Source organism: Medicago sativa, chromosome 2, assembly GCF_051527215.1.
Source record: "Medicago sativa cultivar Bolivia chromosome 2, Bolivia_mono, whole genome shotgun sequence".
Lineage (NCBI taxonomy): Eukaryota > Viridiplantae > Streptophyta > Magnoliopsida > Fabales > Fabaceae > Medicago > Medicago sativa.
The window spans coordinates 772528-798945 of record NC_140750.1 but is presented as its reverse complement, the minus strand read 5'-3'; the positions used below and the strand labels follow the sequence as shown (position 1 = coordinate 798945).

Here is a 26418-nt window from a genome sequence, read left to right as displayed (position 1 = left end):
TATGGTAAATATTCTCATGCTTTTCAATGATTAAGATTAGGTGTCATTGCATGAAAGTTATATTCTGTAGTTTGTAACATCATTGTTTCTACAAATGTGTTTCCATGGAATGCTATAAACATTTTTATTTTTAAATATATGCATCTTGTTTCGGCAATTTTTTACAGAGATGTTAATTTCCATTTGTTTCAACAATGTTGATGCATTTTTTCTAAGAATATAGGTTAAGATCATAGGCGAATCAATTGGTTTACATAATGCACTGATAAAGTTATATTATCAGTCCTATACAACAAATTATAAGAGTTTAACTTTTCTTGTTAATTGGTGACCATATTCAACTGATTTTTTTTTTTTGTTTTGAAAAGAGGCAGAAATAGAAATTATAAATTATGACCAATCCTATGTGTTTCACATGATAAAAAACTTTACAATTCAAGAAATTTTGTTCAACTTACATACATGATTTCTTTATCAGATTAGATTTTGGAAACAACCATTATTTTCTAGTGAGAGATCTTGACTAACATCACAAAACCTAATTACACATTTTTTTTATTTTTTAAGCAAAGAAATATATATAAAATAAAGAGAAATTACAAAGTTGAGGGGGCATAAACCTTACCCAGCAATCACATAGTCAACCCAAAAAGGGTATTACAACAGATATAACAAAAGTGGTATAAAGAAACAAACATGCCTAACAAACGGTTACACATCAGCACAATCTAGCATACCCAACGCGAGGCACGAAACCAGATTGCAAAATAAATGATGTGTAAAAGGCCGCAAGCATCACATCGAACCTGAGATGCTCCTAAACAAAATCAAATATGTCTTTTTTTTTATAGCGAATGAACCAACCGCCAACACGGATATGAGTTCACGTACCATCAGCCCCCTGCAAATAACACAGCAGGCGTAACCGCCCTTTCGAGCCAAAACAACTCAACCATCAATACCAACAGCAAAACTACCAGATTAGAACTGAGTTTCAAGGAACCAACACACCACTGAAAACGGTGTTCTAACCCACACAGACGTGAACACAGGGAACACGTTTTAAACATACTGCCGGATTTGTGAACCGGATCGGTTTTGAGACACCAAGAACAGACGACGTAGATGCATCACACCCACGCTATTTTGACACCCTACGCCAGAAGTGTGGGTCAAGAAACCTGCAGAGAACTGTCGGAGCTGCAAAAGGATCACAGTTCCGGTTGAGACCATACATCACCAAGCCACGTTCGTTCAGATCACTGACGAACCCGAAGCCACCAAATACTGCAAAAACCACAGATCCAGTTATGAAAACTACCAACATCTGAGAGTCAAATAACTTCGCAAGAGTCGATGGTATGTTTTCAAAAAAGCAGACAAAGAAAATGTCAATCGCTCCTTCTTGATGTGTTTGACCAACTTAGTGGAAGATAATTGTGTTGGATTATAGGCATCTGATGCAATGTTATCTTGGTATTTCTCAGCGGACGAACGCTTTGCAGGAGTACGATTCCCAACTTGTTCCAAATCATTTTCACCACAAGCAGAGAAGGATATTGTTGTCACAATAAGGATAAAATTTCCATACTTAAAATGAAGATAATATTAATAATTACAATAACGCTATCATTCATTAAATCACACAGAAATTCAATGCATTTATTATATCATAGATAACATTCTACAATAATAAAATTGAAAACAAATATAAGTGATAGAAAAAGAAACATTCAAATCAATTATAAAAAATAAAAAAAGAACAGGACGGGCACAAAGAACCTCATCAAGTTGTTGCTCCTCTAGCTAAATTTCATCGGGCTGAAGATGAGACTTAATTTTCTCAATGACAGCAGGATCAATTGAAACACCTAAAACAAATGATTGATGATAGTATGGCTGATACTTGACATGTAACGCAAACTCAAGGCCGAGTAGTTTATCTAGATGTTTTGGATATATTTTAGGATCATCCTCTTGCATATTCTTCCTAAGAGCTTGGGCAGTAATACCAATAACCTGAATACATTCACTATCCCAAAACACAAATTCAAGCTTATGACCATCATGAACAACTTGCACAACTACCTTATATATGATAAAATGGATAGATTCAAAAACATATCAGAAATGTGCCAAACAAAGAAGCACTAATCCACCACATGAAATTTTAAATATGTAACCTAGTGATGAAAGTTTATTTTCCGCATCAAACGAGGTAAGTATTTTTGTATCGTCTCCACAGGGAATAGTGCGTTATCAATGACAGTTTAACATCGATTATCATTCAAAGTATTAAGAGTACTTGTTTGTTTGAAATGAAATGTGATTATCTAAACTAATTTGCAAAAAGTAAAAGTTGAGATAAATAAGGATTGAAACTTGTTAGGAGTAGCGTTCCTTAACCAAGCGTCACACGTAACCTAATGATCCATACGAATTCTAGCTTCATAAGCAACATTATCACAATCAATTCTAAACTACCCTTCGTGTCCAAAGTGATATAATTATTTCTAAGTTATCGTTTAAACATTCGTGTCCAAATTCCTTAAACGATAACAAAGTCGATCGAATAACCTAATCGACCGTGTCCAGCCTGGTTGAGTTATACGAAAGCATTTAGCTCTTGATTATGGTGATTATCACAAGATTAACAAAGATGTCAAGTAAGTTAACCTAAGATATATTGCTACTCTAGCTCAAGATTCAAGAGTTTGTGTCCAAAGCATCTTGAATCTCATTGAAAGCATTAACACAAGAATAACAACAATATTGAATATAAATTGCTAGAACCATATATTGCAAGATAAAAAGGATTACATGTTTAGCAAGATCAAGTACCTCTCATCCCAACAAAGGGTATTTAGCTACTCATCATCATGGAAGCCATGCAAGGATGGATTGAAAAGGAAGGATTCATTACACTTGTGATGTCTCAACAAAGTATTAAGATCCAACTTCCAAAACCAATCTTACTCAATGAAGAACTACCTTACTTCTCCCTATGAAAATATCTAAACTAAAACCTAAGAGAAGCTAAGAAAATATCAAGCTAAGATATGATAAGAAGATATTTACAAAGAATAGCAAGTGGGCTATTTATAGAATTCCCACTATGCTTGAGCTCGCCTCGCGAGCTGACTTACTCGCCATGGCGAGTGCTGTTTCCTGCACCGTTAAGATTCTGCCACGTCACCCTGGGAGGGTCAAACCGCCCTTACTCGCAACGGCGAGTAGCTCTGCTCGCCTCGCGAGCAAGGGGGTGCTCACGGCTTTGTGGCTTGAATTGAAGCTCGCCACTGCGAGCTGCTGTGCTCGCCTCGCGAGCAGTGTAGTACATGCGGCCTTTTGCACTTTTCTTGGCTTTTTCATGCTTGCTTAGTGTCTTGAGGTTAAATCCTGCACAATTGGGTAAAGTAAGGCAATTAAAGCGTAATAAGGCAATTATCGCTTTTATCTCGGCTTTTCCTTAAATTTCTTGCAAAACAAGTAACAAAAGTGCTTAAAATATAACATGAAAATATCACTTCCTAGCACTTATCAAACTCTCCCCAACTTAACTCTTTGTTTGTCCTCAAACAAAAGATTGAAAATCAAACAAGTTAATAGAACAAGACACAAGTACAAAAGGTTTTGAAAACTTTCTCAGATAATGATTCAAAATGAATGTGCGTGCAAGGCTAAGTTTCCAACTAATTTAGAATTCTACGACTAATATGAGATGAGTCCTATGTACAAAGCTCATGCCAAATAGTTCAAAACAATAATATATATATTCACGAACCACACCTAACACACTTCTTTGAAAGTAGATAAACAATTGAAAACAAACAAATGAGGGTTATGAACACACATCCGGAAATCAAGTTAACATTCCAATCAAGTTATGTGTCCATCCAAATATCATTTCAAAAGGCATAAAGAACATGGATCAAAAGGTCTTTGAGGGTTATAACTTGGCTTGGCTACAAAAGAAATGTCATATGTGGGGCAATTGAAATCAAAAAGCCTAACAATTAGGAACATTCCTTGTATCAACCATTAAATTTCACAACCTTTCCTACCAATCATTACAAACCCTTGGTGCTTAAACATGAAGCACTTTGATCTTGACAACTTATTTTCTTTTTGGATTTTTCTTTCTTTTTCTCTTTTTCTATTTTTTTCTTTTCATGTACACATTGTTTTTCTTTTCTTTTTGTATTTACAACAACATGTTGTCTTGATCAAAGATAAAATTACACCATTGTACTTGACAAAAGATTTACATCTACCTTCTCTCCCCAACTTGAATCAACAAATACCCTAATTGAATGTTCCTCTACTCTAAGGCAAAAGGGACAAATAACATTGAAATTTTAGGGTTCAACAATTAAAAACATATCAGAGTCCTAAAGTGCGTCAAAGATGAACTGAATTTTGAAAAATTTAAAGGCAACTTCATCAAGCATTGTGCTTATGAATTGACAGTTCATAATTGATGACTCCGATTCATTTGGCTCAAATGGGTTAGCAAGTACTCGCTCTTCTCACAAGGTAGGCTATTTGTGGTCAAGTAAGTTTCACTTATAAACAAAAAATGTGCCTTGATCACTTCCATGCCTTCACACAATTTAAAACAATTATTTGATTTAACATAAAACAACTGAGTTAAACAATGAATACCGGTCTCCTTGCATATGTACAAACATTTGAGGTTTCCTCACTTTAGGCTAGTACTACGTGGTTCACAAACAAATAAATTATTGTAAAGAACTAAATGAAATGAAATTTGCACAAAGTACTCGTTCCATATTAGAGTAAAAACCTAGAAAAACTGGAAACTTGTACCTTGGCTTTGCGCTTTTAATCGTAACTATGAATCAATATCAATCATCTGAGAATTGAAATTTAAGCTTTGGCTATTAAAACCAAAAGGGTACTTGATCATACAAAAAAAATATATACTAAACATGAATTTAACTAATCATAATACAAAATAAACAATACTAAGATAAATAAAAACATCACAATACTAATTAAATTAATTGTGCCAACGAAACACAATACAACAAAACACAAAACGATTGTACTAATACAAAAATAAACTGAGTCATTAGTGCTAAATCAAAACACAAAAGGAGTAACATTGTTCAAAAGGTATCAAAAGAGAAAGCAAATGAAATATAAGGAAGACAGCAAGAAATGAATGAAAGCTTGATAAAATCACTCTATGAAGAACTGGCTTTCAAGACTTTTCCTCCTCCTTAAGATTGCATATCATCATCCGAGCCATCGTGAGAAGATGTAGCACTCGGTACATTTGCTGGATCATCTCTATCAACATCCTCATCACCACCTACATTTTCTCCCATGGTTGCATTCTCATGCCCTGCAAAGTCTCCAACCCCTCCATATGGACCTGGCATGCCCTCAGGCCAATTAACATAGTTCTGAAAAGCCTGTGGTGTCATGAACTGATCCATCACCTCCTGTGGGTAGCCTACTTGCTGCTGCATGACATACTGAGATTGTTGGAAGTAGGTGTTTGCACGGTTTTGAGCTGTCAGCATATTCCAAGTGTGCATATTGCTTTGATGTTGCCACTGAACGTAGCTAGCAAAATCAAAGGCAGCAGTGGGTTGGAATGGCATGGGTTCTTCTTGTGGGGGAGGTGCCCGAGAAGATGAAGCTTGCTTCCCCTTACCTTTATCTTTCTTAGATTCACCCATGATGAAACGGGTGATGAAAATATCATTGATGGGGTTGCGAATTTTCTCATGAACGGCGGAAGGAAGCTTCATACCGGTATCCTTAATGAGTCCCATGATGAGACCAGGGAAGAATAGGCGGGCTGCTGGCTCACCCTTCCCTTGTAAAGCGACTTTCCTCAATTCCCAAGCAATGGTTCGAGCTATGTCCACTGGTTTGCCATTAAGGATATAGTAAATGAGGGGGCACACTTCCACAACACAATCGGACATGTGGCTACTTGGCATGACATTGTAGAGGATAAACTTTTGGATTATTTTGGCCGGGTTAGTCATGAATTTGTATTGGCAGCGGTGTTCTCTCCCGGCTTCACTCTTGTCATAGTTGAAACCCTCAAGCAAAAGAAATCGTTTGATTTCTTCATGAGTTTCATCAACCTTAAAGTGCCCCAAGTTTTGTTTGGTGTGAAATTCATCATACTCATGGTCATGGGTTAGTTCGAAGGGATTGCCAAGGTATTTGTTGATGGCTGCCCTATCAAATTTAATGGTGTGACCCCGGACAACCGTCTCATACGGAAAGATATCAGTGAGGGGGTTTTCAGGAAGAGCATTGGCGTAAAATGTAACACCCCGTTTTCCCAACGTAAAAATTTCATAACAATTATCAGAGTTTTTCATCACAAAACGGAATGTCACATTTCTTAAAAATCATAAATGAACAAATAATAATTTATTCTTCAAAATTCAATCAACAAAATACTTAATATCTGCAGCGGAATTATTCAACACCTAAAGATAATCTTTGGCACAAAAGGCCTCATCATAAAAGTCTCATAAATAGTCTAAAACATAATAATTAGTTCAAATCCAACCACTTCATTATAAATCTCTTAAAACAAAACGTAAGGAATAGAAAACAGTGTCAAAATTCCCATCCCGTTACGTATCAGAGCACCTAATAGACACACTTGTGAGGAGTCCACTCACGACCGCAACTAATCTTGGTTACCTGCAAGTTACCCATACGAAGAGCAACATTTTCAAGCAAAGGGGTGAGATTTCTCAAACAATAATATTAAGCAGGAAACTCATTAATTACATTTAACATCATAAACTTCATTAACTAGTATCATTAATCTTCCTACATTAGCCATAAACTTCATCTTATATTATCAATAATATCACTTACATCATCACATATCATCATTAGTTCGTAAACAATTATCATCTCTAATTCATAAGCAAAAATCATCATTAAATCATAATCAAGAATCATCATATATTTAACAACTTAAGACATCATAAACATCAGCATTAATAATCATTTAGTATCATATTATTATCATCATCAATCATAAACAGACATCATCATCAAAATATCATCATCAAATCATAATCAAACATCATCATCAAAACATCATCGTCAAACATCATCGTTAAATCATCGTTAAATATAAGTTATGACGACTCTACAATGCAACTACAACTTCAACAACAACTTAGACAACCTCAACAACAACTTAGACAACTTCGACAACAACTTAGACAACTTCATTATGCATGTGGTACCACCAGGGCATTAAGCCCCCATCGCTGACTATGCAACATCACAACTCTAAATGCCACTTGGACAACAACGTGAACATCCTATACAACTCCATTAAAATGGACAACTTCTTAAATCATGACAACTTAGACCGACTCATGCAACTTCAAGACATTAACAGTCAACAACAGTAAACAACAACAAGTGCAGCATATAACAAATCTCACATTATTAATAATTTTAGTCATCTTAACTTAGGCTTCCTGGACAGCTTCAAAAAAAATCTAGACATCCTTCCTTTCCTACTCTAAGTTCATCTTAAAACTACACGATCTTTAAATAGTAACACATCTTTATATAACACATCTTTAAATATTTAATCAATTCAATTCATTATCTAAAATTCATTATTTATAACTCTTTACAATCATTACTCTTATTAAAATATTAATATATATACATATATATATATTTCAAAATAACTTACGGTAACCTATGGGGAGAATTGATTCATGCCATTTATTATTATCCATAATAGTTGCCGAAACTATCAAGCAATCCAGGTATTGATTTTCAAAACCAATAACAATAACTCTTATCATTATTATTTATTAAGATACTAGATGACATTGATCCAAAAAGCTAATTACACGACCTGTAATGTCTCTTTTGATGGAATCATGTTAAAACAATTACTATAGTATGATTTGCTAAAGTAGTCACGTAATACAAAGCCATCTTGAACAAATTCGTAAGACTTTTAGAGCAAATTATCACGCTAGGCAACAAAAAAAGATTCACACAAACAGAGCTATATCGCATATAGTCATGATCAAACACATGCCGTAAAGAAAAACATGATTACAATTAACAATTTTTATCGAACAGAAAATCATAAACCCTAATCATAAATCGACTAAGAATTATCACATGAAAATAATAAATTCGGACACAAGAATATAATCAAAATCACAGCAGCAAATTAGGGCACGAATTTAACATGAATTTATCTAAAGGTCATAAAATCAAGGAAGAAAAGTGATTATGAGAATAAGTGTCTAACATCAAAACTACTTCCAATAATCATTCTAGGGATTATCTAGGTCTGTTCACAGTTTCTACGTCCATCTAACAACTTTTCATCCATTAATCCTCAATTCTTCACTTAAACCCTAATTCTTAATTTCTCACAACTCTTCCTAAACATGTTAGATGCAATCTAATGATCTACAGACTTAATATTAGTGAAAGATAGTCTCACCCTTACCTTAGATTGTTTTTCTGAAATCAAAAGCAGCGTTCTTCGTTCCTAAGGTTCTCTCTCAGAGTTCTCTTCTTTCTCCTCTTTCTCCAAAAAGCGTTTTAACGTAAAAACTCTTTCTAACCTAAGTTTCCTTATTTATAATACTAATCACTCTTCCTAAATCTATTTAGGCCCAATAACTTATTCTTCTTTCTATTCTAACCTCCAATTCTACTTACACTAATAATTCTCATATTCTAATAAATAATATAATAATGCCACATAATAAAATACTAACACCTCATATATACAAATAAATCACATAAATAGATTCTAACTTAATAAAAATAATTAAATAAAAGGAGGGCGTTACAACTCTCCCCAACTTAAAAGAATTTCGTCCTCGAAATTCAGAACACAAGAGAAATTGAATTTAATTATTGCAAAAATATCTTAAACTATATATGACAAAATAGAAACTTCAAACAATACACAAAAACCACATTAAAATTAGTCAGTTAAACATGATCACATAATAAAACATAACTATTAAATAGAAAACACAACGACAGTATTCAACCGTCACACGACACAACGACTCATCTACTTGGCCGGACGGACCGACCTGCTCTGATACCAATTGTAACACCCCGTTTTCCCAACGTAAAAATTTCATAACAATTATCAGAGTTTTTCATCACAAAACGGAATGTCACATTTCTTAAAAATCATAAATGAACAAATAATAATTTATTCTTCAAAATTCAATCAACAAAATACTTAATATCTGCAGCGGAATTATTCAACACCTAAAGATAATCTTTGGCACAAAAGGCCTCATCATAAAAGTCTCATAAATAGTCTAAAACATAATAATTAGTTCAAATCCAACCACTTCATTATAAATCTCTTAAAACAAAACGTAAGGAATAGAAAACAGTGTCAAAATTCCCATCCCGTTACGTATCAGAGCACCTAATAGACACACTTGTGAGGAGTCCACTCACGACCGCAACTAATCTTGGTTACCTGCAAGTTACCCATACGAAGAGCAACATTTTCAAGCAAAGGGGTGAGATTTCTCAAACAATAATATTAAGCAGGAAACTCATTAATTACATTTAACATCATAAACTTCATTAACTAGTATCATTAATCTTCCTACATTAGCCATAAACTTCATCTTATATTATCAATAATATCACTTACATCATCACATATCATCATTAGTTCGTAAACAATTATCATCTCTAATTCATAAGCAAAAATCATCATTAAATCATAATCAAGAATCATCATATATTTAACAACTTAAGACATCATAAACATCAGCATTAATAATCATTTAGTATCATATTATTATCATCATCAATCATAAACAGACATCATCATCAAAATATCATCATCAAATCATAATCAAACATCATCATCAAAACATCATCGTCAAACATCATCGTTAAATCATCGTTAAATATAAGTTATGACGACTCTACAATGCAACTACAACTTCAACAACAACTTAGACAACCTCAACAACAACTTAGACAACTTCGACAACAACTTAGACAACTTCATTATGCATGTGGTACCACCAGGGCATTAAGCCCCCATCGCTGACTATGCAACATCACAACTCTAAATGCCACTTGGACAACAACGTGAACATCCTATACAACTCCATTAAAATGGACAACTTCTTAAATCATGACAACTTAGACCGACTCATGCAACTTCAAGACATTAACAGTCAACAACAGTAAACAACAACAAGTGCAGCATATAACAAATCTCACATTATTAATAATTTTAGTCATCTTAACTTAGGCTTCCTGGACAGCTTCAAAAAAAATCTAGACATCCTTCCTTTCCTACTCTAAGTTCATCTTAAAACTACACGATCTTTAAATAGTAACACATCTTTATATAACACATCTTTAAATATTTAATCAATTCAATTCATTATCTAAAATTCATTATTTATAACTCTTTACAATCATTACTCTTATTAAAATATTAATATATATACATATATATATATTTCAAAATAACTTACGGTAACCTATGGGGAGAATTGATTCATGCCATTTATTATTATCCATAATAGTTGCCGAAACTATCAAGCAATCCAGGTATTGATTTTCAAAACCAATAACAATAACTCTTATCATTATTATTTATTAAGATACTAGATGACATTGATCCAAAAAGCTAATTACACGACCTGTAATGTCTCTTTTGATGGAATCATGTTAAAACAATTACTATAGTATGATTTGCTAAAGTAGTCACGTAATACAAAGCCATCTTGAACAAATTCGTAAGACTTTTAGAGCAAATTATCACGCTAGGCAACAAAAAAAGATTCACACAAACAGAGCTATATCGCATATAGTCATGATCAAACACATGCCGTAAAGAAAAACATGATTACAATTAACAATTTTTATCGAACAGAAAATCATAAACCCTAATCATAAATCGACTAAGAATTATCACATGAAAATAATAAATTCGGACACAAGAATATAATCAAAATCACAGCAGCAAATTAGGGCACGAATTTAACATGAATTTATCTAAAGGTCATAAAATCAAGGAAGAAAAGTGATTATGAGAATAAGTGTCTAACATCAAAACTACTTCCAATAATCATTCTAGGGATTATCTAGGTCTGTTCACAGTTTCTACGTCCATCTAACAACTTTTCATCCATTAATCCTCAATTCTTCACTTAAACCCTAATTCTTAATTTCTCACAACTCTTCCTAAACATGTTAGATGCAATCTAATGATCTACAGACTTAATATTAGTGAAAGATAGTCTCACCCTTACCTTAGATTGTTTTTCTGAAATCAAAAGCAGCGTTCTTCGTTCCTAAGGTTCTCTCTCAGAGTTCTCTTCTTTCTCCTCTTTCTCCAAAAAGCGTTTTAACGTAAAAACTCTTTCTAACCTAAGTTTCCTTATTTATAATACTAATCACTCTTCCTAAATCTATTTAGGCCCAATAACTTATTCTTCTTTCTATTCTAACCTCCAATTCTACTTACACTAATAATTCTCATATTCTAATAAATAATATAATAATGCCACATAATAAAATACTAACACCTCATATATACAAATAAATCACATAAATAGATTCTAACTTAATAAAAATAATTAAATAAAAGGAGGGCGTTACATAAAACTCACGCACAAGCTCAGCATTTAGGTTGGTGATGGGGTTACAAAGTCTATCCCACCCTTGGTCTTTCAAAAGTTTAGCAATTTCCCCATAAGGTCCGTTAGGGCTAATGTTAAACACTCTCTCAGCCCACATGTTTTGGTCGAGCAACTCGACATACCTCTCCTGATGAAAGCGGGATTTAAATCTACCCATATCAAAACTTCGGTTTCGGGAGGGTTGGGGTGCAGAGGCTTCACCCTTCTTTCTCTTTTGAGGATTCTTAGGAGCCATACCTGCAAAACAGCCAGGAAATCCATACACAATACAATATAACAGTCAAAAATCTGTATGGAAACAAATCAGCACAATTGGCATCACTAGAACTTTAAACCAGAACAAAAATTTCAGGTTCTGAAGCTACTCGCCTCGCGAGCAGCTCTACTCGCAGTGGCGAGCAACCAGACAAATTTCTGGGTTCAAGAAGAACACTCGCCTCGCGAGTGATGAAGCTCGCCACGGCGAGTTACCCAGAATTTTTCAAAAATCCATTCTTTTTTCAACAGTTGTTCAGTTTCATGAATTCTAACCCTTAATAAAGCATTTTCGACCCTGGTAATGACCTCAAGATGAATTGAATCATGCCTTTGTTTTGCAATTCGAATTTATGCCACAAAACCCTAATTTTTATTTTTCAAAATTTACAAAAGGGTTAACCAAAAGATGTGGCTTTAGAGAGAAAAGCAATACGAAATTGTGCATGATTCTGTTTCATCTTAGGCATCTGGGTGCTAAATCAGAACAAAAGTTTCATCAACCTTCAATCTTCTAATCCTAGGGTTTACATGCATTCAAAATTGAAAATAAATCTGAAGCAAGAAGAAATGATTCAAACCTGTTGGAAGATTAAATTGATGCAAGTGCAAAATAAACAGAAAAGAATGAGTGGCCTTGTCTTGACTTTGATTGAAACTTTGAAGATTTAGGGTTAGTGATGGTGTTAGAGAGAAGAATGTGAAAAAATTTTTTGATGAGAGAGAGTGTAAAAACGAAAATGATAAGGGAAAGATAAAAATGGGTGGTTTAAGGAAAATAATGGGGAGTTAATGTGAGTTAGTGGCCTTGGGATGTGTAACTGCCCAACTGAGCTTACTCGCCTCGCGAGCAACACTACTCGCTGTGGCGAGTGATTTGGTCGTTTGACCATTTTGACTACCAGTTTGCTCGCAGTGGCGAGCAGTTTTACTCGCCTCGCGAGTGGTGACAATTTTTGAATTTGTGCTTTCTTTTTGGCTCCTGGTTTGGATGTTTTGATGCATGCACATGACTCTAATACCTAATATGCCTTAAAACAATAAATAGACTTACAAAGTTGGGTTGCCTCCCAACAAGCGCTTGTTTAACGTCGTTAGCTCGACGCCTTTTCCGTTAGGGTGGCCAAAATGAAACGGATAGCACATCATCTTTTGAACTCCTTCGCTTTGGGAGAAATTCCATGAACTTTAGGAACAAATGATTTGGAGTCCATGACCTCCCTAGCTTTGGTTTATTGAACAAGGTGCAAATTTCATCAATGACTCGATCGATTTCAACCTTGTTCATTTTCTTCCCTCTTGTTACCATTAAATCTTCCTTGATTTGTAACCGTTCCTTTTCCTCAACCACCATTGCTTCTTCAATATCAACATTTGTAACTACCTCATCTTGAACAACAACTTCTTCAACAATCTCTCCGACTCTCTCTGTAACATCCCGCCTGTCAGTATCAGAATATTACCAGACGATAATGCCAGAGGATTTAAGTTCATGTAAAATAAGAGTGATGGAAATATTTTATGGGATGTTAGCTTAATACGATTTCAGTATCAGTGTCGTATTAAACACGCTTGGAGCAAGGGCAATTTAGTAATTGCACGTTTGAGAGATATTTATTTGATTTTGGCTCAAAATATCTCACTTTCCACTCTTCTTTCTCTCTCTAGGTTTTGGCAAGAAATTCTTCTCCTCCTTCTCTCCTCTTTCACGCCTTCCTCTATTCTCCTTGTCATCCAAGAATTTGATTTCATCTTTATACATACTTGAGCAAAGATTCTTCAAGATCATAGTGAAGAATGGAAGCTTGGTTTGGATTGTTACCACTACTCTTTCTTTTCACCAAGAGAACCTCAAGAGGTTAGGGTCTTGGTTATGTTGGAAGTAGAAGCATGATTTTGTGCATGATGTGGTTCTTCATGATCAAGAAACAAAGAGAAGCATGGAAGAAGTGGGATTGATGAGCTAAAGCCATGGATTTGTGTTGAACCAAGAGCAAGGGTTTTGGCATTCTTGAGCTTAGGACTTGGAGGCTTTGGGAATCAAGTGCAAACATTAGAGGTGAGTTCCATAGATAGATTACCCACCTTTGGGGTTGTTTAATCTTGTGAAGGATAATGATTTATGCTAGTTTAGTTTTAATGAAATTTTAGTACCCCAAGCCAATTCTAGTTGATTATATGTTAAAAATTGCCATGAGTTATATTTAAATGATGCTATACATGTTGTTGTATGAGTTTGATGCATTACAGGGTCGAATTGGACGAGTTTTGGGTCGAAAATGGCGAAAACCCGTAGCCGAAAACACCGAAAACGCAACAATCGCAGCGCTGCGCCTGTACAAGGGCGCTAGGCGCCCACACACAGGGAGCCAGCGCTAGGCGCCCCACTCCTGGCGCCAGGCGCCCCAGACAGGACAACCTCCGCGTTGTTCTGCGTTCGGGTGCTTGGGGGCAGTCGTGTGGGGGTCCGTAGCGATCATTTCGAAGTGTTCTTTCACTGTTTTCACTTATTTTTCTACTGGAACAAGTTTGGCTTTATCAAATCATAGAATTTATAAACGGCATGAAACTTGGGTTTATGGCATTTTCGGTCTCTAGTAATTATTGAAACTTTGCACGCATCGTCAATTGATCCTTGCATCATTAATCATGGCAATCTTAGCATGTATTACAAGGATGGCTCAAGAGAGTTTTAGCCGAATTATTCGGGTAGCAAGGAACTAGGCATGGGATGAAAGTAGAGCCTTGACATAGCTTGTCAAGAACTAGAATAGTTAGAAGAGAATAGAATGCTAGACATGAGTAGTATGTTTGAATAGACGCGAAGTGATATAGAATATTATCTTCGCATAAGAGCTAACTGTCATACAGGTATGGCAAGACGTGAATTGATTAGATATCTCTTCACATAGAAGGTTAAGCAAGCATATAGTTTACCTCTAGTCGGATCGTATAGACATCCGGGGTAAAAGAGATAGCTAGTATAGATTTAATACTCATGCATATATTTAGATCAAGACTTTTAAGTTAAGGTGCCATGTCTCTTGTGTCCACACTAGGTTGGTTCAAGAGGTTTCCATTAGGTGAAACGGGGTTAGCCGTAAGGAACCCGCATGTCACTTAGTAAGCAAGAGGTAGTGTCGTGTCTCTTGTGTCCACATTAGGTTGGTTCAAGAGGTTTCCATTAGGTGAAACGGGGTTAGCCGTAAGGATCCCGCACGTCACTGCAGGAGTGCCGTTGGTTTACCTTAGATAGGTTTCCATCGGATAGATAGGGATTGCGCTCGGGGTTACTCCACTCGGGGCTTTCCGTAAAATGAACTCAGATAATGTTTGATTGTTAAACGCTAACTTCATGAATGAATCTGACTGTGCATATTTATTAGATATATTTATGTTATGTCATAGAGCCTTGACGTAGATCGTCAAGAATAGTAGAGCCTTGACGTAGATCGTCAAGAATAGTAGAGCATAGACGTAGAGCGTCAAAACTAGTATGATAGCAAGATATGATACGTGTTAGAAACATTGTATTATGCATTAGAGCAAATAGAGAAAGATATGCCGATGACGGTCCTAGGTCTCCCCTAACCGTCCGGTTTAGAATGGTGTCATGATTATAGTATGTTAGGCCTTGATACGTAGAGCGTATTCTTGGCATTGCGGTTTTAGTTTTCCCTCGACCGCCATGACACGTATAGGAAGTGAAGCCTATAACAAGTGAGATAAGACTAGGACGGCCCTAGTATGCACGACCGTCTAAGTATGCAAGTCCCCACACACGTATAATCAACCGTCAGGTTGTATTTTTAGACACGTGGTGATCGTAGGTTTCCCTTGAGGTTGCCTATAGCCTAGGATTTAGGGGAACTCACTGAGACATTATGTCTCATTCCAATCCTTATTTGTTTCAGATAAGCAGGACGTTTATGCATGTTCGAAGCCGAATGGATATTACTTCAAGGGTTCGTTCGTAAAGCTGCAGGACGTCATGGACATCAAGGATGTATTTTTATGTATGGATGAGTTGTATTGTATTATTATTTATACGAACGTAACTTGATGTAAATATTATTCATTCGAAGCTTTTAATTGTTGTATATTTTAATGTATCCAGTACTAATATTAACGCATGTGCCAGACTTTCTAGATACGTCTGGTATGGGTGTTACAATTTGGTATCAGAGCAGGTCGATTCAGACCGTGCCTTGGGTCATTAAGTTACAACAAAGGTAGTGGGACCATTGGGTTCCGGGTAAATGTTCTAGTTGTTGTTGTTAGTTGAGCCTGATCAACTCAATTTAGCATTCGACGATTAGAATGGATGCCTGAGAGCTGAATAGGACCCTGGAGGGACGAAGTATGTGAAGAAGATGCACCGGAAAGTGTGAACTCAGAAGTAAGAACTCGGAATGAGAATTAGTAAGAAGTTGATCGTGCCAGTAGGTGGCAAGTGATCTAAGTAAGTAGAAGTATGAATCCTTCGGGAATGTAAGGCAATGTTAAGAAGGGGCGCTTAGACAGCGTTGGGTAAGTTATTGATGATACTTCGTATACCCGTAAGTGGAGAATACAGAAATATCTTAGCAGGACCTGAAGCTTCAGTAAGGGTCGTAGTTAGAACGGAAATGTATTCCAGAAAGTAAGCGCAAGGCTACAAGATAGAAAGCAGTCGACGTAGGTTGACGGGATTAGTAGACTCTCAGGATTAGCGTTATGTTATTGAGATTATGGACTTGAATGTTCAAAGTGAACGAGGTTCTAGTGTTCGGGAAGCTACGTTAAGCGGTAACGCAGAGAAGTAAGCTACTCGTAGTAGAAAAAGGATTCAGTGAAAGTTTTATGTTAACAGGAATGAAGCATTAGTTTCCAAAGTGCCGAGAATTGTATCGAATTAGGTTGATGCTTGCCATGCATATGTAGTAGGATATATTTTAGATGTTGGAAATGACTGATGTGCATTGATTTACTTGAGATAAAAAAAAAAATTATGCAAAGTATATTTTGAAAAAAAAATTGAGCTGAAGAAACTCATCAATAGCGAACCCGGAGCGAAATTTTTCAGTTCGTCTTTAGGGAATGCAGTGACTATTGGAGAGTTGTCTTCACCATCTGTTATGCAATGAGAAATTGTTTTTTTTTTATATCGAGTGACGAATGCATATCACCCCCTAAAGGTTTCAAAAGTGGAAAAGGCATGGGCAACCATCAACGAAAATCGATTCGGTTTGAGACTTTGGAAGTTAATGTGTCAAGAGATAAGAATGAGTTTAGACCAAGAGTTTAGAGGCACCAGTATCTAGAATGGAAGTCACAGATGTGAAATCACGAGCATTTTGGATATCGCAGAGTTAAGAGTACCCCTCGAAGCTATGTTTTGCTTGATGAACTTGCGAAGGCTCGTTAGGATGCTAAGTTGTAAAGTTTACATGATTTTAGAAAGACATACGCATATGGGTGATTGAAGTTGACATTTTGAAATTCGAAGTGAAATTCTGTAGGTATCGGTTTGTTACGACTCGTATAGTTTGGCTAAACTCACTAGGACTAAGATTTGATGACACATACGTGTTATCAACTCGTTCTGTGAATTTAGAGTAACGACTGGGACCTAGATTCAGTATATGTTTTTTTTTTTTATATAGTTGAAAGTCATCAACGTCAATGACCCTTGTGCTAATTTATGAAATTTCTTAGAAAGAAAAATTAACGAGCAAGCATAGGAAGAATTAAGCAAAACATAGTATGCGAGATACGAAGCTACAATGTTAGATGCATAAGGAAGTTGTCCGAGTGCAAGATGAGTCTACCATGGGATGTTGTAAGCGCGTTTCATGGAATAGTAGTTATGTAATAGCAAAGATGTGCTCCTTGAGTTAAGTTGCTCAGGAATAAGAGTACGTATGACATTGATATGTCCAGAGGTAAGTTTCCTTGAGGTTCAATCTTACCAGCAAAGAGTATAGCAAGGTTGCAGAGTAGCATGCAACATAGAAGTATCGAGCAGAGCTCAAGCAGATATTAATGTAATAATAGAAGAAGAAGAAAGTTCACTCGTCTCAACGGATCAGCGTATTGGTTGAAGCCAACCGGTGGGAATCAGAGTAGCGCAACGGAAGTTAATTACTTAAGTTGCGAACAGTAGCCATGGAACATGGAATTTTGTAGTAAGAATCTTGTGAAAAATGTTCGAGATAGAAATACCATTTCAGTGAGAAGTATTATGTGGAAAGCGAGGAGTTCTCGTTATGTTAAGTAAGTATAGATGCTTATGCAGCCAGTAATGATTAAAGTAAAAGTTTAAAGAAAGCATCTTCACTCAGGTAAGATGAGAAAGACTAGAGTTAACACAGGTGAATTAATCAAGTTGCCTTTTGGTGATGTCTAATTCGTAGAAGAGCTGTTGGTTAGTCAGAAGGAGTATATGCTATATTGATGGAGTACTATTGATGAGTTATGCCTGACGAAGTGCATACCCTCTTATACCATACTTGTTAATTGATAACGATACTTTCTAGAATGGTGTCAAGCCACGTTTTTTTTTAACTTTTAAAGATAAGGTCGGTATTAAGGAACTTGGGAATGATGTTAAAAAAAAAAAAGAAACATGAAATTTCACATTGTTAAGACTGATGAGATACGTCGTAAGCGAGTAAGCTCACTTAAGACGTACAGACTTCAGGACCAGCTTGTTAGAGACAAGTGTGAAGGAGAGTCATAAAACCTTTTTCAGATATAGAGACTTGTCCTGTGGTTCTGCAGTACTAGTATAGACTCAGTTTTAAAATGATATTTTTCTAGTCATGTATCTATTCATCCCAAGAACCTATGTACCAAAGTTTAGAAATTTTAGAAACAGAAGCTAGAATGAGTATCGTTATTAACTAACAAGCAATCGCGCTAAAAGTATGCCAATACTAGAAGGTAAAGTTTTATGAATGAATGACAATACCCATGTGATACTCAAGTCATACGGGATGCACGGATTTGTGCTTTGAGTGTACAATGCAAGTGCAAATGGACTTAGTAGAAAGTTTCAAGAGCATGTGAACCACCAGACAGGTTAATAGATTGTCAGATGAATCAATGTAGTTGATTTCACTTCTTCATGCCAAGCTAGACAAGTTACCCATGAATTGCAGTACAGGGAGGTTATGAAAGATAGAAAGATTTCTTAAGACTCTTAAAAGAGATGATAGGTTTGCCGAATTATCAAGATGAGTAACAAAGTAAGAGGCAAAAGTCGCAAAGTGCGGCAAATGTATGCATGACAAGATGTGTTAGATACACGTAAGCACTGCAGGGCCAACCTGGATATCAGTAGAACTCCAGTTTAAAGGCAAATCCTGAGTGATTCAGATAGAGAAAACTTATTAGATGCAGAGTTCATGCTATGCAGAGAAGGAATAGATCCGAGACAAGCAATCCTCCTATAACAAAGGTTAGTTTTAATCACTATGTTCTCAGACAGTTCTGTGATTTTGATAAAGATGGTAAGATAGAAGAGACCATATTCAATCATATGCAGAATAAGAAAGAGGAAGAATTACATGTATTGATAAGGAAAGTATGCTTCGAAACTCTACGGAGTGAGTTTGATCAGATTTAGTATAACTGAAACCAAAGAAGACAGGTTTTAGTCGCAGCGATTGGTAGATGATTTCTAAATTTCGAGGACGAAATTTCTTTAAGGGGGGTAGAGTGTAACATCCCGCCTGTCAGTATCAGAATATTACCAGACGATAATGCCAGAGGATTTAAGTTCATGTAAAATAAGAGTGATGGAAATATTTTATGGGATGTTAGCTTAATACGATTTCAGTATCAGTGTCGTATTAAACACGCTTGGAGCAAGGGCAATTTAGTAATTGCACGTTTGAGAGATATTTATTTGATTTTGGCTCAAAATATCTCACTTTCCACTCTTCTTTCTCTCTCTAGGTTTTGGCAAGAAATTCTTCTCCTCCTTCTCTCCTCTTTCACGCCTTCCTCTATTCTCCTTGTCATCCAAGAATTTGATTTCATCTTTATACATACTTGAGCAAAGATTCTTCAAGATCATAGTGAAGAATGGAAGCTTGGTTTGGATTGTTACCACTACTCTTTCTTTTCACCAAGAGAACCTCAAGAGGTTAGGGTCTTGGTTATGTTGGAAGTAGAAGCATGATTTTGTGCATGATGTGGTTCTTCATGATCAAGAAACAAAGAGAAGCATGGAAGAAGTGGGATTGATGAGCTAAAGCCATGGATTTGTGTTGAACCAAGAGCAAGGGTTTTGGCATTCTTGAGCTTAGGACTTGGAGGCTTTGGGAATCAAGTGCAAACATTAGAGGTGAGTTCCATAGATAGATTACCCACCTTTGGGGTTGTTTAATCTTGTGAAGGATAATGATTTATGCTAGTTTAGTTTTAATGAAATTTTAGTACCCCAAGCCAATTCTAGTTGATTATATGTTAAAAATTGCCATGAGTTATATTTAAATGATGCTATACATGTTGTTGTATGAGTTTGATGCATTACAGGGTCGAATTGGACGAGTTTTGGGTCGAAAATGGCGAAAACCCGTAGCCGAAAACACCGAAAACGCAACAATCGCAGCGCTGCGCCTGTACAAGGGCGCTAGGCGCCCACACACAGGGAGCCAGCGCTAGGCGCCCCACTCCTGGCGCCAGGCGCCCCAGACAGGACAACCTCCGCGTTGTTCTGCGTTCGGGTGCTTGGGGGCAGTCGTGTGGGGGTCCGTAGCGATCATTTCGAAGTGTTCTTTCACTGTTTTCACTTATTTTTCTACTGGAACAAGTTTGGCTTTATCAAATCATAGAATTTATAAACGGCATGAAACTTGGGTTTATGGCATTTTCGGTCTCTAGTAATTATTGAAACTTTGCACGCATCGTCAATTGATCCTTGCATCATTAATCATGGCAATCTTAGCATGTATTACAAGGATGGCTCAAGAGAGTTTTAGCCGAATTATTCGGGTAGCAAGGAACTAGGCATGGGATGAAAGTAGAGCCTTGACATAGCTTGTCAAGAACTAGAATAGTTAGAAGAGAATAGAATGCTAGACATGAGTAGTATGTTTGAATAGACGCGAAGTGATATAGAATATTATCTTCGCATAAGAGCTAACTGTCATACAGGTATGGCAAGACGTGAATTGATTAGATATCTCTTCACATAGAAGGTTAAGCAAGCATATAGTTTACCTCTAGTCGGATCGTATAGACATCCGGGGTAAAAGAGATAGCTAGTATAGATTTAATACTCATGCATATATTTAGATCAAGACTTTTAAGTTAAGGTGCCATGTCTCTTGTGTCCACACTAGGTTGGTTCAAGAGGTTTCCATTAGGTGAAACGGGGTTAGCCGTAAGGAACCCGCATGTCACTTAGTAAGCAAGAGGTAGTGTCGTGTCTCTTGTGTCCACATTAGGTTGGTTCAAGAGGTTTCCATTAGGTGAAACGGGGTTAGCCGTAAGGATCCCGCACGTCACTGCAGGAGTGCCGTTGGTTTACCTTAGATAGGTTTCCATCGGATAGATAGGGATTGCGCTCGGGGTTACTCCACTCGGGGCTTTCCGTAAAATGAACTCAGATAATGTTTGATTGTTAAACGCTAACTTCATGAATGAATCTGACTGTGCATATTTATTAGATATATTTATGTTATGTCATAGAGCCTTGACGTAGATCGTCAAGAATAGTAGAGCCTTGACGTAGATCGTCAAGAATAGTAGAGCATAGACGTAGAGCGTCAAAACTAGTATGATAGCAAGATATGATACGTGTTAGAAACATTGTATTATGCATTAGAGCAAATAGAGAAAGATATGCCGATGACGGTCCTAGGTCTCCCCTAACCGTCCGGTTTAGAATGGTGTCATGATTATAGTATGTTAGGCCTTGATACGTAGAGCGTATTCTTGGCATTGCGGTTTTAGTTTTCCCTCGACCGCCATGACACGTATAGGAAGTGAAGCCTATAACAAGTGAGATAAGACTAGGACGGCCCTAGTATGCACGACCGTCTAAGTATGCAAGTCCCCACACACGTATAATCAACCGTCAGGTTGTATTTTTAGACACGTGGTGATCGTAGGTTTCCCTTGAGGTTGCCTATAGCCTAGGATTTAGGGGAACTCACTGAGACATTATGTCTCATTCCAATCCTTATTTGTTTCAGATAAGCAGGACGTTTATGCATGTTCGAAGCCGAATGGATATTACTTCAAGGGTTCGTTCGTAAAGCTGCAGGACGTCATGGACATCAAGGATGTATTTTTATGTATGGATGAGTTGTATTGTATTATTATTTATACGAACGTAACTTGATGTAAATATTATTCATTCGAAGCTTTTAATTGTTGTATATTTTAATGTATCCAGTACTAATATTAACGCATGTGCCAGACTTTCTAGATACGTCTGGTATGGGTGTTACACTCTCAAACATGTTTGGATTATTTTCTTGTTCTCCAAGAGTGGATTGATTGTTGACTTGGTTATCCATGATTTGTGCTTGAATCAACCCAATTTGAAGTGATAAAGTCTTCAATCTTTGGTTGGTATCTTGCATGTTTATCATGGATTGTTGCATGAAGGTATTCAAAGTATTTTCTATCACCTTGTATCTCTCATCTTCATAAGAATGTTGCTGATACTGCGGATAGGATTCATACTCGGGTGGAGTATAGAAGTTGAAGTAACCATGATCAGCCATGATTTTGGCTAGGTGGTGATCCTAAAACGGAAACAACTTACAAGAAACTTTTCTTTGTTTATCAACAAGAGGTTAGTACAAACAACTATCAAGAAATGAAAACTATTTACGGATATGTACGAATGCTTAAAATGATAAATCAATCGTTCTATCTATAATAACTAAACACCATTCCCCGGCAACGGCGCCATTTTGATGAAAGTTTATTTTCCGCATCAAACGAGGTAAGTATTTTTGTATCGTCTCCACAGGGAATAGTGCGTTATCAATGACAGTTTAACATCGATTATCATTCAAAGTATTAAGAGTACTTGTTTGTTTGAAATGAAATGTGATTATCTAAACTAATTTGCAAAAAGTAAAAGTTGAGATAAATAAGGATTGAAACTTGTTAGGAGTAGCGTTCCTTAACCAAGCGTCACACGTAACCTAATGATCCATACGAATTCTAGCTTCATAAGCAACATTATCACAATCAATTCTAAACTACCCTTCGTGTCCAAAGTGATATAATTATTTCTAAGTTATCGTTTAAACATTCGTGTCCAAATTCCTTAAACGATAACAAAGTCGATCGAATAACCTAATCGACCGTGTCCAGCCTGGTTGAGTTATACGAAAGCATTTAGCTCTTGATTATGGTGATTATCACAAGATTAACAAAGATGTCAAGTAAGTTAACCTAAGATATATTGCTACTCTAGCTCAAGATTCAAGAGTTTGTGTCCAAAGCATCTTGAATCTCATTGAAAGCATTAACACAAGAATAACAACAATATTGAATATAAATTGCTAGAACCATATATTGCAAGATAAAAAGGATTACATGTTTAGCAAGATCAAGTACCTCTCATCCCAACAAAGGGTATTTAGCTACTCATCATCATGGAAGCCATGCAAGGATGGATTGAAAAGGAAGGATTCATTACACTTGTGATGTCTCAACAAAGTATTAAGATCCAACTTCCAAAACCAATCTTACTCAATGAAGAACTACCTTACTTCTCCCTATGAAAATATCTAAACTAAAACCTAAGAGAAGCTAAGAAAATATCAAGCTAAGATATGATAAGAAGATATTTACAAAGAATAGCAAGTGGGCTATTTATAGAATTCCCACTATGCTTGAGCTCGCCTCGCGAGCTGACTTACTCGCCATGGCGAGTGCTGTTTCCTGCACCGTTAAGATTCTGCCACGTCACCCTGGGAGGGTCAAACCGCCCTTACTAGCAACGGCGAGTAGCTCTGCTCGCCTCGCGAGCAAGGGGGTGCTCACGGCTTTGTGGCTTGAATTGAAGCTCGCCACTGCGAGCTGCTGTGCTCGCCTCGCGAGCAGTGTAGTACATGCGGCCTTTTGCACTTTTCTTGGCTTTTTCATGCTTGCTTAGTGTCTTGAGGTTAAATCCTGCACAATTGGGTAAAGTAAGGCAATTAAAGCGTAATAAGGCAATTATCGCTTTTATCTCGGCTTTTCCTTAAATTTCTTGCAAAACAAGTAACAAAAGTGCTTAAAATATAACATGAAAATATCACTTCCTAGCACTTATCACCTAGTCAATGGAGCATCTACATCATGCCCGCATGTACATCTATAGCTAGCACCATTTGACTTTGATGCCTTTGAACATTTGGTGCAGCTCTCATAATACAATCCAAACTCGTGAGGATTGAATTTAGTTGTTTTCCCAATAATGATGCAGTATGCATCCTAACACAAATTATGCAAATGAAATTAAGAATAAATGTATTTTTAATTTGTGCGTAAAAAAACTCAAAGCATGTTTGTGCATAAAAAAAGCAGACCTTGACTAAGTCTCTAAATTCATCAATTGACCTAACTTGAGAAAGATTGGAAAAATCGTTGTACGAAGTACGTTGAGAAGAAGCCAAACCCTGATTGAAGCTTTGAATCTAAGCTTGAGAAGTGTTAAGGTCACGACAACTATTCAAGAAACATGGTAAAAAAACAATTAAATAAAATTGTGAAATAATAAGTTACTCTAACATTGTATTGTGAAATCATAATGCAAAATTATCAAGTCTTAAACTTCTCAACAACCGGGTGATGTAGGTTGATGAGCAGCCTCGAACCTGACCAATTGTTACATATATTTGGCTTGCCATTGTCTACAAAATGGAAACAAATAACTCAAGGTAAATAGATAGTACATGACAAAGCAACATATATTTCTGAGAAGTCAATATTAAAACAACATGCCTTACATCCTTTCGATCAGCAAAAAATTCGTCAAAGCCACATAGTATTTTTCCCATAGTGTTACATCAACCATATTCCCACTGCATAAGCAAAGACATCTTTCAGGTCATTATCAAACCTATACAAAATCCTATCACCTGATGCTGACAAATTAGAAAATAATACCTTTAATCTCTCAATACAATGTTCGTACATTGTTTCTTTCCAGTCCCAATTGTCGTTGTCTTGACAATCTCATGAAGAAGCCCGGTGATTTCTTAAAAAAAAAATTACATCTATAAGAACCTTATAATCGGAGAAAACAAATAAATAAATTAATGCACATAACTATACCATATAAAACGTTAGTTTTGAATTTTCCATCTTGAATTTCCTTAAATGACTTAACGTGAAATTCATGAGTAGGAATGTTAGTTAACATGTCACCCTTCTGCACCTTTGTACCAGAACTAAAAACAACCATAAAGGGATGGTCAACATGCTTAAATGCAATGTCATTATCAAACACATGACAATTATGCAAAGTATAAGTCTTGCTTTCCTCGATCAAAGCCTTCCAATGCTCCAATTCTCTATATCGAGTTATTACATGAACTCGATCACCCTAAATCCGAGAAAGAAACCAAAAAACAAAAATAAATCAAAATGTACACTAATAAGTAACATTGATAAATCATAAAGGAAATTACAACAAATCTTAACTAACTCCTATAACCTTTGTATCACATATAATGAGCTTCATATGTTGATTCTCATTGCTACCAGTCACAAATAATATACACTCATATATTAACTCATAATCCTTTGACATTGAAAGTCCTATATAGAAATACAACAATTCATCATTTAAATTTATTCCCTTTGTTCATTCTGATATCAATAGAAGCTAACATATTTCTGTGTGATCTGTTTTTGTATCATCAAATCAATCTGATCTTAAATGCACAAATTTATGTATCATCAACTTTCTGGACCTCAATGATATGACCAAAACAAATTTACACCAATCAACTTTCGTACGGCTCATTGATGTAAGAAAGAATAAACCAAACATAAAAATTGTTACACCTTTAGGAATACTCACAAAATCAAACAACTAATCAAGGTTCTATATCAATATCATAACCCATATGCATCAAAAAAATTTCAACTATAGTATCAGAAGTTAAAATAACAATTATGTCAAAACCTGACCATGAGCTAAATTTCAATCATCATGACCTCTACTATAATCCACATGCATGCATTTGTCTAGAACATGAAAAAATGCATAAAATGAAAAAACAGGATCGACAGAAGCTAAAATAACAATTGTGTCACAACTTTACCATCACCTAAAATTCAATCATCATGACATCTATTATAACCCACATGCATGCATTTATCTAGACTATGAAAAAAATGCATCAAATGCAAAAACATGATCGCAACAATAAACATACAAACATGACAACCTAAACTAAAAAGAACCATCTTTCTTGAAAACAAACTTAAAATGAAGAACAAAGCACCTGAG

At 36.0% G+C, this 26418-nt stretch overlaps 1 pseudogene; it reads right to left on the bottom strand.

Moving 5' to 3' along the window:
• Window positions 1–1141: 1141 nt before the first annotated feature.
• LOC146943379 (uncharacterized) lies at window positions 1142–25713 on the bottom strand (annotated as a pseudogene).
• Between the last annotated feature and the right edge of the window lie 705 nt (window positions 25714–26418).